The following is a 14179-nucleotide window of genomic DNA, read 5'->3' as shown; positions in this document are numbered from 1 at the left end:
AAGTCTTGAGCCCAGGCCATGACACGTCTAGTTGCTCAGTAAATAGCATCTTTCCGAGAGATAAGGAAAAGGGCCAATGTCATATTACAAGGGTTTAAATTCACAAGCAAGAAACATTATATCTGGGTGGGAAAATCTTGAAAGGCTTTGTTGAACATTAAAATCTGACCTGCAGCTTAAAGGTTAAATAGGACTCTGTATTTGAAGATTACGGTAGCAACAGCTTATGTGTCACACACTGTTCAAAGCACTTTAAAATTTTATTTAGTTTAGTGATTTGAGAGAGAGAGAGAGAGAGAGAGAGAGAGAAAGAAGCAGCAATTTGTTGTTCTACTTATGCATTCATTTGACTTTTTTATTATTATTAATTTTTAGAGAGGAGAGAGAGGGACTGAGAAAGAGAGAGAGAGAGAGAGAGAGAGAGGAGGGAGGAGCAGGATGCATTAACTCCCATATGTGCCTTGACCAGGCAAGCCCAGGGTTTTGAACCGGTGACCTCAGAGTTTCCAGGTCGACGCTTTATCCACTGCACCACCACAGGTCAGGCCTTGAGTGACTCTTGTACGTGCCCTGGCCAGGGATTGAACCAGCAACCTTGGTGTGTTAAAATGACGCTCTAATCAGCTGAGCTGCCTAGCCAAGGCAAGCATCTTACATGTATTATCTCATTTCATACTCACCCAAACATGGTTAGTGTTGTCATCCCCATTTGGCAGATGAGAAGACTGAGGCACAGACAGCTGCAAAGACTAACCCAAAGTCCCGCAGAGGGCTGGGAGCTGAGCAGGGACTGGACACACAGCAGTCTGGATTCTGAGCTGCAGCTTGTGTGCAGCACAGTTTGGTGGTGGTGGTGGGGAGAATGGGGGAGGGGTAGGAAGTAGACAGGAGCAGAGAAGATGAATGAAAACCTGAGCGTCTGAGGGTCTTTCTCTCCTGAGAAGTGGCATAAAGAGGAGAAGGAGCATGGTCAGAAAGAAACTGTGTGTGGGGTACAGTACTTAGGGATGAAAAGGCAAGAGGGACAGGGTTGTCACAGTGGTCACAGAGATGTCACAGAGAGTGGCCTGCCATGGAGCCCAGTTAATACCTGCGGACTGTGACCACAGGAAGAGGGAGGGTTCTGGACCGTGCAAAGCCAGGCCAGAGTGAAACGTGGGACCTGGGTGTGCTTACAAGGTTATCTTGTCTAAGATCTCAAGGTTATCACCGGCTCTGTCCACAAAGGGCTGCTGACCTTTGACTCTCAGCAGAGATGCATCGCCCTCCCGAGGCCTTAGCAATTATGTGTTAGACACATAAAAAAGCTTAGACGTGGAATTTCCTTAAGCTTGCACAGAAGGTCGTTGGGTGTGTTCAATCATGTCGGCATCTAGATCAGGAAAAGCATTCTGCAACGCATATTGAAGGGAACAATAGACACCCTTCAATCTTTAAAACACAAACGACCACAAAAATGCACATTTCCCTTAAGAAGCATAAAGGCCCACAGTACATTTACTTTGCAATGCTATTTGGCATGGCATTTCCTCTGTTTTTTCAAATTCAGAGTTTTATGGACACAAGTTCACTGGGCCTCGAGTGTCAGACTTTCTTTTCAGTAGAATCATGACATCTTCATACAGCCTGATAGTGTTAGCATTCAGATTCAAGGTTGCTTCCTCTGCACAAGTTAATTGGACGGGAGGACGGTTTTTCAGTGATAATGCATTACACCGCCTTCGTGTTACCCTGGGGTTTCTCATCTCATTACAGTCCAGAGAGCATGTCTCACTCCGGCTTTCTGGCTCTTAATCACATGAGCTCACCTCCGCATGCAAAATTAGAGCCCCTGGAAGGTAGCGAGCATAAGTTATTCCATGCTTCAACCACAAAAACATCTTTCTTTTGGCAAAAATATTCATGACTCTTAAGTCACTTCTTTGTCCACTCATTCTGGCTCCCTACCCAATGAAGGAAAACCTAGCCTGCTAAGTAATTTAGTCGACCCTTTGTTTTTTTGGTGGGGGTTTTTTTTGTTTGTTTGTTTGTTTGTTTGGTCAGAAACACCCTAAGAACTGCTGCCACTCCTTTTTGTTTAAAATAAAATTACTATAAAGACTACCTGCTGAAGTTTTTGTAAGCCGATGCTGTCATCCACACAGCCTTTCTCACCATGTTGATTTTCCCTCCGCTACCTAAGAAACCCTTCAGCGGTGATGTTTCTTGCTACTGATCAGTAGTCGTTCCAGAACAAAGGCTTTATTCATTTATTTATTCATTCATTCAACCATTTACTTATCACATATTAGTTGAGCATCTATTAAGTTCCCTGCTACAAAAGAGGGTGTCAAAAATCAAGACACAAGAACTACGGGCAATAAGATTGAACTGGAAACGTCTAAAGAGCAGTCTTCGTAGTCTATGTAAACAGGCTGTCAATCATTTCACATGACTGAGGCTGTAGGAGAACAGCTAGTAGAAGAAATCCTAGGAGGGATTACTGCCCTAGAAAGGGAGGTCTCTAGGCCTCGGCTGAACCAAGTAAAGCCAGCAGAAGGTTTAAATGAAACCACAGGAAAAGACCTAATCACGAGAAACTAGAACAATGTTGGCAGGTCATTTAGCTGTAGAATGGCAAATACGTAGGTTGCAGACCTCATTGCCAACTGGGAGTAACTTCTGGAGTGCTGAGTTGTGAAGAATTCTGAGGCCACACCTGGTGTTGGTTTAGAAATAGTACAACACGGATGAGTGATGCCTACCCTAGACCACGGAAGCAGGGATGGTGCACACAGACCACATATTTAACATTCCTGACTAGCGGTCCTCTTGGCTTCATAGCTGTCTACATTCAAACGATCTCAGCAAGATGAGATGGGAGTCTATTTTTAAGAAGTCTGAAGAAGACATATAAACTTCTTTCAGAAATCCAAAGATTGCTGCTTGAAACAAGTTCTCCTTGCATGATTGAAGACCTTGTTGATGAAATGTCATGTTCTTCTTTCTTAAGTTGGCTTTAGGGGAGTCTAGAGCACAGGGGGATCCACTGTGGTGTCCAGGCCACCAGCTGTGCCTTAGACACAGCTGTCCCCTTCCGCTGGCCATGAGCTCTATCCATCCGGTCTTCCCATTTCTCAGTGTTCCCTTCCCCACTTTGGTCACCAGTGTTGGCAAACTTGGGTCTTTAGACTGGGACAGAGGGAGCTTCAGGGAGATGGCTGGCCATGGAGAATCTGGGTTCTTGTCCTGGCTCTGTCACCAGACCTTTCTGAGACCTTTTTTTGCTGTATTTTTTCGAGCCTGAGCTCCCTCATTCCGTCAAGCAAGAAGGAGTGGGCTAGGCCAGGGTATAAGGACTGGCCTGAGATGATATTTTCTATGTTCAGTGCAAAGTTGAGGAAGGGGACGGTTGGCATCTTTTATCAGGTTCTCAAAAGGGGCTATTACTCCTCAACTGCTGAGAGTCATCAGCCTAGGTGATTTCTAATATCCTTTCAACCTGAAACTTTGTAGGTGAAGCTCCCTTTCAGTATAATCATTAGGTATGTATCATTGTCACCCCCGGGGGAGGGGGGGCAGAAAAGTATTTTCAAATGGTAACTTCCAGTTCTTACAGAGAATGGACACATTACTATGAATGAACCCGGGTTTTAGAAGATGACTAACATACAACCAAAAATGCATACAAAAGAGGAAGCAGGGTTGTTGAAATTACTTGGTAAGCCCACAAGTTATGAAAAAGGAAACACTGTTCTAGAGGATTTCCTTGTCTTTGAATGGTTTTAAATCAGAGGCAATACTCTGGTCCCCATGGTCCTTTGGGAGAGGCAGCAGCAGCCCTCGTCCTGGCAGTGGTCAACAGTCACATGCTGCCACCAAGGTCGCGACACGTTTGGTCGCTGTAATGAAAACAGTTTAGCTATCTATGTCCAGCAAATGTGGTTGTTGTCATCTAAGTGGAATAAGTCAGAAGAGTGTGTAAGAGAACAGAAGGAGGTCTGGAAGGGTAACAAAGTGACTCTCTGCTGCCGGGAGAGAGGACATGAATGGCTGAACTGTGGCTTTACTAGCTGTATGTGCTTCCCAGGACTATTGCAACATTTTCACCAACTGGGTGGAAGACATCAGGAATTGATTCTTTCACCGTTCTGGGAAAGAGAAGTCCAAAATAAAGGGATCGGCAGGGCCACACCCCCGCTGAAGTTTCTAGAATCCTTCCTCGCTTCTTCCGGTTTCGGGTGGTCTCAGGTGTTCCTTGTGGCAGCATCACTCCGACCTCTGCCCCCATTGCCACACGGCCTTCTTCCCTGTGTGTCTTGGTGTGTCCTCTCCTCTTCTGAAAAGACACCAGTCACTGTACTTAAGGCCTATTCCCAATCAGGACCCTCTCAGCCTCCAGATCCCCAACTAATGACGTCTCCAAAGACCCTGCTTCCCAATAAGGTCACACCTCGAGGTTCCCGGGGAATGGGAATTTGGGGGGACACTACTCAACCCACACCAACCCTGTTTGAAGTTTTAAAAATGAGATTGTATACGTGTTTAATGTTGGATATTAAGAAATAAAATAAAACTAAAAACAGGGTGCTGTAGGAGAAACCAGCACACACACGTGCGCACCTACACACGCGTGTCCTTGCTCACTCTGACTGGACTGCAGGGGAGGTGGTTAGTAAGAAGAGCAGGAAATGTAATGAAAATAGCTAACCCTTACAGAGCACTCACTATCTGCCAGACACTGTTTTCGGAGCTTTTGATATATGAAATCACTTCATCCTTACGGCAACCTTGTGAGGTTGGTGACATCATCATCCCCATTTTACAGGTGGGAAAACAGAGGCACAGAAGTTGAAGCGACTTGCTCACGCCCCTCGGGGAGAGCCGGGATTGGAGTCTGCCTCAGAAACCGGGCTCATACCTGCCCCTGCTGCACCGTCTCTCCTTGCGCAGGTGCACCTAGGAGACAGGGGCCCAATGAAGGAAACTTGTCACCCTTTCCTATACACATGAAGACACACGTCCTCCCCTCTGCCCCTCGAAACAGAACAGCACTAACTGAACATGCAGCTTCTGTGGTTAGACGTGTTTGGAGCATTTCATCTGCAGAATCTATTGTCAGATACTTAGAGGACAAATAAGAACTTGTGTGAACTGAGTCAACCACAGTTGTTCCTATGCATCGCTCACTGTTTTGTAGACCACTCAGACCACAAGCGAGTCCAGCCGATCGGAGTGCAGCAGCACTCTGGCCAGAGCACAGACAGACGCAGCAGTCTTCCCTCACAGCAGCTTGTAGTAAAACCACAACGAAACTGCAGCTGTGGGCTTGAAGCAGCGCACACCGAGCTGAGAAGAGGGAATATTAGTTGGCGTATTTGCAGTACTAAAAGAAGGATCGAAGTGCTTGCCTATGTGCCCGGCGCTGCGCTGAGTATCTTTGCTGCTTACCACAACCTTCTGAATCACGCAGAGCCGCAGGGCTGGAATGGGAACTGATAACCGATCAGCAGGTCATCCTCATGGTAAAGAGGGGTATGGGCTTCTTCCTGTAACTTGCCTCAGCGGCTGCCCCACTTGTAAAGTGGACTTTGCTTCATGATTTTCTGCACCATCAGGGCGGATGACTCTACCTGGCAAAAATCACCTAAATGAATATCGAAGACATTTTCCCTGTGGGAGCATGGTGTGTGTAACTTTTCAGGTAATTTCCCTCATCTGAAGAACTTCCTGAGTAAAAACAGGCCTTTCAAGTAGTGCTGGGGGCAGGGCAACATCCTCGCAAAGCAGAAACCTCTGGCCCCGCCAGTCCAGCTGTATCCCTCTGGGTTTGTCCCCCAGACACCCGCCACATACTAGGAAGGCCTACACCCCCCTAAGCTTTCCCTACTGTCTGTCAGGTAGGGCCAGCTTTGATGCACAAGAGCATCTAACTGACTGTAGAGATGAATTTATGAGTTCTGAAGTCACACTGCCGACCTTCAATCTCAGCTTCCTTACGTCCCAGCCTTCAGACCTGGGCCAAGTCCTCAACTGGGGAGCCTTGGTTTCTTCATCTGGGAAATGGGCATGACGTTAAAACCTACTGCCGAAGGCTGGTGTGAGGGCTAACGGAATTACACTACGCGATGTTCTCTGCAGTGCTGGTGCTCAGTCCCAGTAAACGTGAGTCACCCTCCCCGGGCTGTCAACCCTGGAGTCCCGGGCCATTGCTTCCCTTCTCAGGAGCTGGGGTGCTATGGCAACGTCATTCATTGGGCTCAAGAGATTTTTCTCTCTGCTCAGTTCACCCCATGTGGTATAATGAGCCATTAGCTATCTGCCAGCATTTGGGGAGAAATTTAAAAAGGAAAAAGATGAGAATTTCTTTAGAGACCCACTTTTGAGGCGTCTCCCTCCGAACCCTTCAACACAGAGGGCGGACGGGTAGAGCGCATTTTCCCTTTCTGTAGAGCCTGCAAGCCCTGTTGATTTTTTTTTTTTTTCTCCTGATAACTGGAGCAGGTTTCTCTCCCCACAGGGGTCCCTTTCTTTGCCCTGAACCAGAAGGGAAGGTCCCTTTTCTCTTTCCAGCGACCGGCAAGAACAACGTCCCATTGACGACGTGAATGGAGCGTTTCTTCCCCGGGGACTCCTCCTGCTGCAGCAGCAGGGACCGTTCTCTCTCCCTGGCCTCTGAGGAGGGTGGTTCACGTTCCCTCCGGGCGGGCGGGCAGGGCAGGGCCGCCCGGGATTCCTGATTCCGGTGCAGACTGACCAGGGAGGGGGGCCGCTCGGTGGCAGGGTCTCCATGCCCGGCCTTCCCCCCCCCCCCCCGGAGACCCCTGACCTGTGCCAGGCTCAGCGCCGTCCTGGTCCTGGCTTCCCCTCCCTCTGGGCCGGTGCTGACCTCCGGCAGCCACCCCTCCTTTCTCTCCGCCCGCCCTTCCCGGCGTCATCTTCCAGGGGGTTCTCAGCACCGGGCCCTTTGCTGCGCTCTGTGCGCCTGTTGACTGTTTGCCTGCCCGGGCCGGGGGCACAGGCTTGTTCACGGCCGACCCCCAGGGTCTGGCGGATAGCAGATACTCCGTCATTATTTGAGTGAGTGAATGAAGGCTGAGAGCTACTTCTGCATTCCCTCTAAAACTCAGAAGATGCCTTTCTGATGACCGGAGAGCTGAAGTCTCGTGGCCACTGTTCTGTGTTTCCTAACCGGCGGGGGCTTGGATCAGCCAGCCGGCCGGCAGGATCCGTCTACGGGCTGGCGTAGGTTAGGGTCGAGCTCCTGGTCCCGAGCCCACAGGATTCGGCTGCTGAGACCCAGTTCCCCAGGACAGCGTGAAAGGAACCCGGGGCGGAAAGCGCGCGGGTCTTAGACCCAGGGGAGCTGGGAGGCAGGTGTGCAGCGCCCCCTCCGTCCTGGCTCCTGCGGGGAGCGGGCAGCCCGGTGACCCCGGGGCCCTTCGGCTGTCCAGGGTCGGGGCTCTGAGAGTGTACCCAGAAACCACGCCAGGGTTCCCAGGAAGCCCGCCCCACCTGCCGGGCTCTGTAGGTCCCCCCACCCCACCTTCCTTTCCCATCTCGCTGCTTCTTACAAATTAAAAAGCAAGCCAGGAAGCAATGTTAAAAATAATCAAACTACAGCCAAGGGAAGGCGCCGTCAAAAGAAGAAAGGGGGAAAACTTGAGCTGAACATTATTCTGCAGGCTTCATAGGGCGGCGCGGCGATGACTCACTCCCTCGGAAATCTGCGGGGGCCGGGGGCGGGCGGGGGCGCTCGCGGGGCACACAGGACTTTCCTTCTGCATCACTGTGACCGGCCATAAAAATGAGCACCGGCTTCTCTGGAAAAAGTCACGCTTTGTGGAGAGAAGAATGTTAATAAAAGAGAGGCAAGCCCACAGAAGAGTTTGCCTCCTCCGTCAAGGGTCACTGATGTGGGGCCGCCCCTCTCCTCTAATCACAATCAGCCTCAGGCCTTGGGGGGCCTGAGGGAAAGATCTCAGCACACCAGGAACAGAGAATCGAAGCTCCCCCACAACCCAGACTCACTCGCTTGAAACTGGGTGCCTAGGGAGGGTTGGTGGCAGTGGTGGTGGGGCTTCTGAGAGGCTCTGCGCCGCCAGGGTGGGGGTCAGACAGAGCCGCTGGGGTCTGGGGGCTTGGAGAATACCGGGGCTCAACTCTGAGAAGGTGCCTGGCCCACCACTTCAGTTTTGTCAAGGTTCTCAGAATATTAAAACCTGAAAAGATGTCAAAACGGGGCCACGAAAACGGATACATATATTATACACGTAAAAAATTAGCCCTTTTCAGACACAAACAAATAAACAACAACAACAACAAAAGTCAATTGGGCTTGATCCAGGACTTATTAAAAGTATGAGGTCCCAGGGCATTGCCGGTGGCAAGGATGGGCATGGGACACGCGTGTGTGTCTGGCCACATCTCTCTCTTCTAGGTATTGTGAGTAGGTCAGTTAGGGATGTTGTCAAAAGTCTGACAGGGAAAGGGAGGGGGATGTAGAAAAGGTGAAGGAGGGATAGAGGGGGTGGGAGGGGACTTGACTTTGGATGGTGATCCCGTGATGCAGTGTATAGATGACGTATTAGGGAATGGTACACCCGAACCCTACATAATTTAATAACCAATGTCACCCCATATAAATTAAATAAAAATTAATTTATTCATTTTAGAGAGGAGAGAGGAGGGAGGAGAAAGAGAGAGAGAGAGAGAGAGAGAGAGAGAGAGAGAAGGTGGGGAGGAGCAAGAAGTATCACCCCCCATATGTGCCTTGACCTGACAAGCCTGGGGTTTCGAACCGGCGACCTCAGCATTTCAGGTGATGCTTTATCCACTGTGCCACTGCAGGTCAGACATAAAAGATTTTTTTTGAAATATCTAAGTTTGAGTCTTTCATGAATGCAGAGGGAGCCCTTCTTTCCTCGCTCACGTAACTCAGAGTACAAAGCCACTGTGGGCCATCCTGCCATATTTGTCACTGCAGGTCCTGCTCTGCTCCAGAGCAGACGGACGGCCTCCTCTCCGGCCCTCCCTGCAGGAGCGGAGGGTGGCGCCGCCCAGGATGAGTCTGCAGCTAGGTGGCAGGCTCCATAGGGCCTCTCCAAACACCAGGGTTTGTTCAGGACATTTGCTCTGAGTCACCCCTGGTGATAAGACTGGCAGGAGCCTCTAAGCGAGCTGGAATTTAGATTCTTACCCTCGAAGGTTTAAGTTCAGAATTTGCAGTTTCCTCAACAAAACTATTGCAGCTTTGACAGAACTGCCGTCATTCTGGGAGCCAAGGCAAAGGAGACCTAGATAAACACAATGCTGAGCCTCCTGCATCAGACTGAGGGAGCTTTGGTCTCTGGCCCCCCATTGCTGCATTTATTTATTCACCCGACCAGTATTTACTGAGACCCTTTCAGTACCAGCACCACACCAAGTGCTGGAGAAATAATGGTGAGCAAACATAGAGGTGGCCCACTCCCCAGACGAAGTCAGCAGCGCAGGCCTAACTGAACACCACGAAGCAGTGTGAGCAGCCATTGCAGTGAGTATTCTAGAAGAGAGGTACACGTGGTACTATGAGCACATATGGGGCCCACTGGATTAGGCAAGACAGCAAAGCATCTCTGAAAAACAAATATTGAATTGGATCTGAGGGATGAGAAAGTAAGGAGAGGAAGACTGTTTTTGGAAGGAACATTGGCATGTGCAAAGGCCCTGAGGTGGAAGAGAATGGAATATAACAAACTGAGAGAACTGGGACAGAATGGAAGAGACATGGGGTGGACACCTGGGGCAAATGGGGCTGGGACAGGGTCAGGGAGACCTCACAGAGTAGGCAGGAAGCAAGCCCTTGTGTTGGGCTTCTGGGCCTCCTAGGTTTTCTTTCATTTTAAGAGCAAATGAAAGTCACTGAAAGGCTTTAAGCAGGGGTAGGAGACTGGGGATGCCTGAATCACATTTGTATTTTGAAAGGTCACTGGCTGCGGTGCTTTCCTCTCTGAAAGTAATTTCAGCTTTGCAAGTCCAAAAACTAGGGTTAATATTCAGTTACCGGACACAAAAGTTGGTGCCTGACAGCCAGACCTGTGTTTGAATCCCAGCTTCATGCTTTATTTCCGGCGTGGCCATGAGCAAGCCAGCCTTTAGGGCCTCAGTTAACTTGATATAAAATGGGATAATAATACCTCTTTCCATATTGTTGTGAGGGTAAAGATATTAAAGTTAATAAATAGTCTTGCTTGACACACCGAAAACTCTTCTTGGGATTTTTAACAGTAGAAAACGACTGCGATATTCTATGCAGTATAAAACAACCAAAACTCAGCAGGTCACATGGACTTTCAGCTTTACTCAGAGAAAAAACATCTTGATCCTTCTTACAAAACGAAATACCCTCTGGAAATACCTTCTCTTGCCTCTTTGAAACAACAACACTGAGATAACCAAACAACAGCTTATTAAACTGTGTGTACAAGGTGCTGGAGTCAGCCCTTCTGGTCTGGGCATCTATCAGATGATAGACCATGGAGAGATGTACGGGCAGAAATCCTACAAATGACAAGAGAGCTTTACAAATATAGAAACTAAGAAGTCAGCCATGGGCTGCTGGGTGAGTGGATTTGTTGGGATGAATGAGAGACTGCTGGTGTCTTACATTTCGCCAGAGTGGGGCTGGTAGGTCAGTCCAGAATTAAACATTTCTCATCTTCTAAACAGCCCAGAGCCCTGCTACAGTGGTACTATAGTTGACCTTAAGTCAAAGGTGTTGCCCAAAAGACTCCATAGCCAACTTTAAGAGGCTCTCATTGGCCAGTGATGAGACAGTATGAGCGCCAAAGATATGAAACACATCATACGTTGAAATTCTCGAGCTTATAATGACATTGAAAAAAAAATTTATCACCATTACAAGGCAATACAAAACCAATATGTTATTTTGAAACTGAATAATGTAAATAAAAGAAACAAACATTTATCCTGTTTTTCTTTCTTTCTCTCTCTCTTTTTGTTTTTTAGTGAGAGCGAGAGGGACAGACAGAAAAGGAGAGAGATGGGAAGCAGCAATTCTTCATTGTGGCACCTTAGTTGTTCATTGATTGCTTTCCCATATGTGCCTTGATTGGGGGGGGTGTCCAACAAAGTGAGCGACCCCTTATTCAAGCCAGCAACCTTGGGCTCAAGCCAGAGACCATGGGGTCATGTCTATGATCAAACACTCAAGCTGGTGAGCCTGCGCTCAAGCTAGCGACCTCGGGGTTTCAAACCTGGGTCCTCAGCATCCCAGTTGGACGCTCTATCCACTGCGCCACCACCTGGTCAGGCATGTCCTGCCTTTCTGACATGAACCACACCAAATAGATGCGAGGAAGTTTTCTTTTATAGAAAGATTCTTCCCTTCCCTGTCATGTGCCTCCTGATGGAAGAACACAAAGAAAGAAGATTTTGCCAAAAAAAGAAAAAAAGAAACTGGATATAAGTGAACTAGAACCAACAACATGTTTTGGAAATAGAGAGGCTAGAGAAAAATGTCAAATGACACAGACTATGGGAAACAAGCTGACAAAAGGTCCAGTTCCTAAAAGAAAAGCATCGCAAGGAGAAAGGAAGAGGGAGGGAAACCCATAGACTAAAAGAAACTTTATGAGACATGCTACCCAATCGCAATGTGTGGATTCACACAAACTGTAAAATTCTTTTTTCACATTGACAAGATAATTGGACAATTGAACACTGATGGGATTTTTGATGATTTTAAGGAATTATTAACTTTTTAGGTGTGTCATTGGTATTGTGGTGAATTTTTAAAAAAGAAAGTTCCTCTTGTTTTTTAGCATAAACTAAAATATGTGCAGATGAATGATAGGCTATATATGGTTTGCTTCAAAATCACAGGAGCGAGAAGGGGAGGATGGGTGATATAGATTAATCACGAGCTGGTAATTGCAGAAGATGGGCCGTGAGCTCATGAGAGTTTGATATTTTCAATAATAGAAAGTTTAAAAATATACACTGGCCAATTCAACATCTGTCTGTCCTTTCATTTAATATTAAGAACATTATTATTGATCATGTTAATGTGAAGCCTCACTTGGAGGATTCCTGCAGTCACTTTTATGGGGGGATCTCCGCAAACAGGAAACCTGGATTCTAATCCTACGTTCCCGTTCACCAGCCGAGTGACTGAAATTTCCCTCTGAATGCCCTTCTGTTCTTTGGGGAAATGAGGGGCAGGAAGGGTGTCCAGCCTCCTGCTTGCTGGCTGTGCGTTCTCGCTGTGATGAAGAGATCCGGGCCCTGCAGCCTGACTGGCGGGTTGGAAGGCCAGTCTTCCCATATGTGGTTTTGGGAATATTGACTTAATCCCACCAGATGTTTTTGGGTCTATTGACTTAATCCCACCAGAGGTCCAGCTTCTAGGTTTTGAAAAATGGAAAGAACCGGAACACTTACTTCTAAGGGTTTCTGTGGGAATTAAATGAGAAACTGAACGCATCCATTCCTTCCATAAACATTGAGCACCTAGCCTCTGGCACCGGACAGGCGGGGTCTTTCGGAGCCTACAGGAAGACCCCAGACAACATGTAGCCGACACGCAATACAAAGCAGTATTTCCAACTGTGAGCGCTATGAAGAAAATGCCTCCCAGGTGATTCACGGAGAGCGGATTCCAGGAAGGTGGGCTGCGACATTGAATGGGTTGATTGGGCTGAGGGAAGCTGCCTGCACGAAGGCATGGATGACATGGCCTTCCAAGTGTAGTCAGAGGGTGTCAGCCTGTCTGCTTTCCTCTCCCTCCGCCACGGCTCCCCGTCGGGCAGTGTCTGGGGGGTTTGGGTTGCTACAACTATGGGAAAGGCCATTCTGGCATCTTGTGGGTAAAGGACAGGCACTCTGCTTAGTACCCTACAATGCACAGGACCCGCACACCAAAAACGGTCTAGTCCAGGGGCCAGGAACCTATGGCTTGAGAGCCAGATGTGGCTCTTTGATGGTTGCACCTGGCTCGCAGACAAATCTTTAATAATAAAAAAATAATGTTAAAAATATAAAACATTCCCATGTATTACAATCCATCCATTTCCTACCGCTCATGTTCATGGTTGCGGGTGGCTGGAGCCAATCACAGCTGTCCTCCAGGACAACACCAAATTTTTATTGGACAATGCATAATATACACGGGTTGTTGTGAGGTCAGGATGTAAACTTCCCTCCTTTTAATCAAGTAATCAGCTAGCTAATTCCAGAAACCCTTTTGATGAAGAAGATGGCTAAAAGAAAAAAAGATGAGGAGTATTGTACTTTTCAGCAGGAATGGACAGAGGAATTCACCTTTGTGGAGAGAGCAGGTTCTGCAGTGTGTCTAATATGCAATGATAAAATCGCATCGATGAAATGGAAATGGTCAAATATAAAGTGGCACTTCGACACATGTCATACTACATTTGCATAGAAATATCTAGCAGGGGACAGCATGAAGAAAGCATGTCAAGAGCTATTGTGCAGAGTGCAAGCTAGTCAGCAGCAACTCCGTGTTTGGACCCAACAAAGTGACTGGAATTTGGCTAGCTTTGCTGGTGCTTTAGCAATTGTGAGAAACGGAAAGCCATTCACAGATGGGGAGTATGCCAAAACATTCATGCTTGATGTTGCCAATGAACTTTTGGACGACTTTTTGGATAAAGACAAGATAATCAAACGAATGAAAGACATGCCTCTGTCGGCAAGAACTGTTCACGATCGTGTACCATCATGATGGCAAATCAAATTGAGGCAACACAAGTGAAGGACATAAATGCAGCACCATTCTTTTCTCTCGCTTTGGATGAATCAACAGACGTAAGCCATTTATCCCAGTTCAGCGTGATTGCAAGGTATGCTGTCGGTGACACACTACATGAGGAAAGCTTTGCTGTTTTGCCTATGAGAGAGACAACAAGAGGGGAGGATTTATTCAAGTCTTTTACTGAGTTCACTAAAGAAAAAAATCTACCGATGGATAAACTTGTTTCGGTGTGTACTGATGATGCTCCGTGCATGGTGGGGAAAAACAGAGGATTCGTAGCACTTCTTCGTAAACATGAAAAGAGACCCATCCGAAGTTTTCACTGCATCCTACATCAGGAAGCGCTTTGTGCTCAGATGTGTGGCGAGCAGCTTGGTGAGGTGATGTCACTGGCCATTTGGGTGGTCAACTTTATTGTTGCCC

The 14179-nt window shown here is 47.8% G+C and overlaps 1 long non-coding RNA gene across 1 annotated transcript; it reads left to right on the top strand.

Annotated features, from left to right (window-relative positions):
* The first annotated feature begins 5247 nt into the window (after positions 1 to 5247).
* On the top strand, positions 5248 to 6334 carry LOC136306307 (uncharacterized). The gene is made up of 3 exons (XR_010725628.1): positions 5248 to 5504; positions 5598 to 5683; positions 5987 to 6334. It is a non-coding gene; the product is annotated as an uncharacterized lncRNA (long non-coding RNA).
* The last annotated feature ends 7845 nt before the right edge of the window (positions 6335 to 14179 follow it).

The sequence above is a fragment of the Saccopteryx bilineata genome, chromosome 5 (genome assembly GCF_036850765.1).
Source record: "Saccopteryx bilineata isolate mSacBil1 chromosome 5, mSacBil1_pri_phased_curated, whole genome shotgun sequence".
Lineage (NCBI taxonomy): Eukaryota > Metazoa > Chordata > Mammalia > Chiroptera > Emballonuridae > Saccopteryx > Saccopteryx bilineata.
The sequence above is the reverse complement of the archived record's forward strand: the minus strand, read 5'-3'. Positions and strand labels throughout refer to the sequence as shown.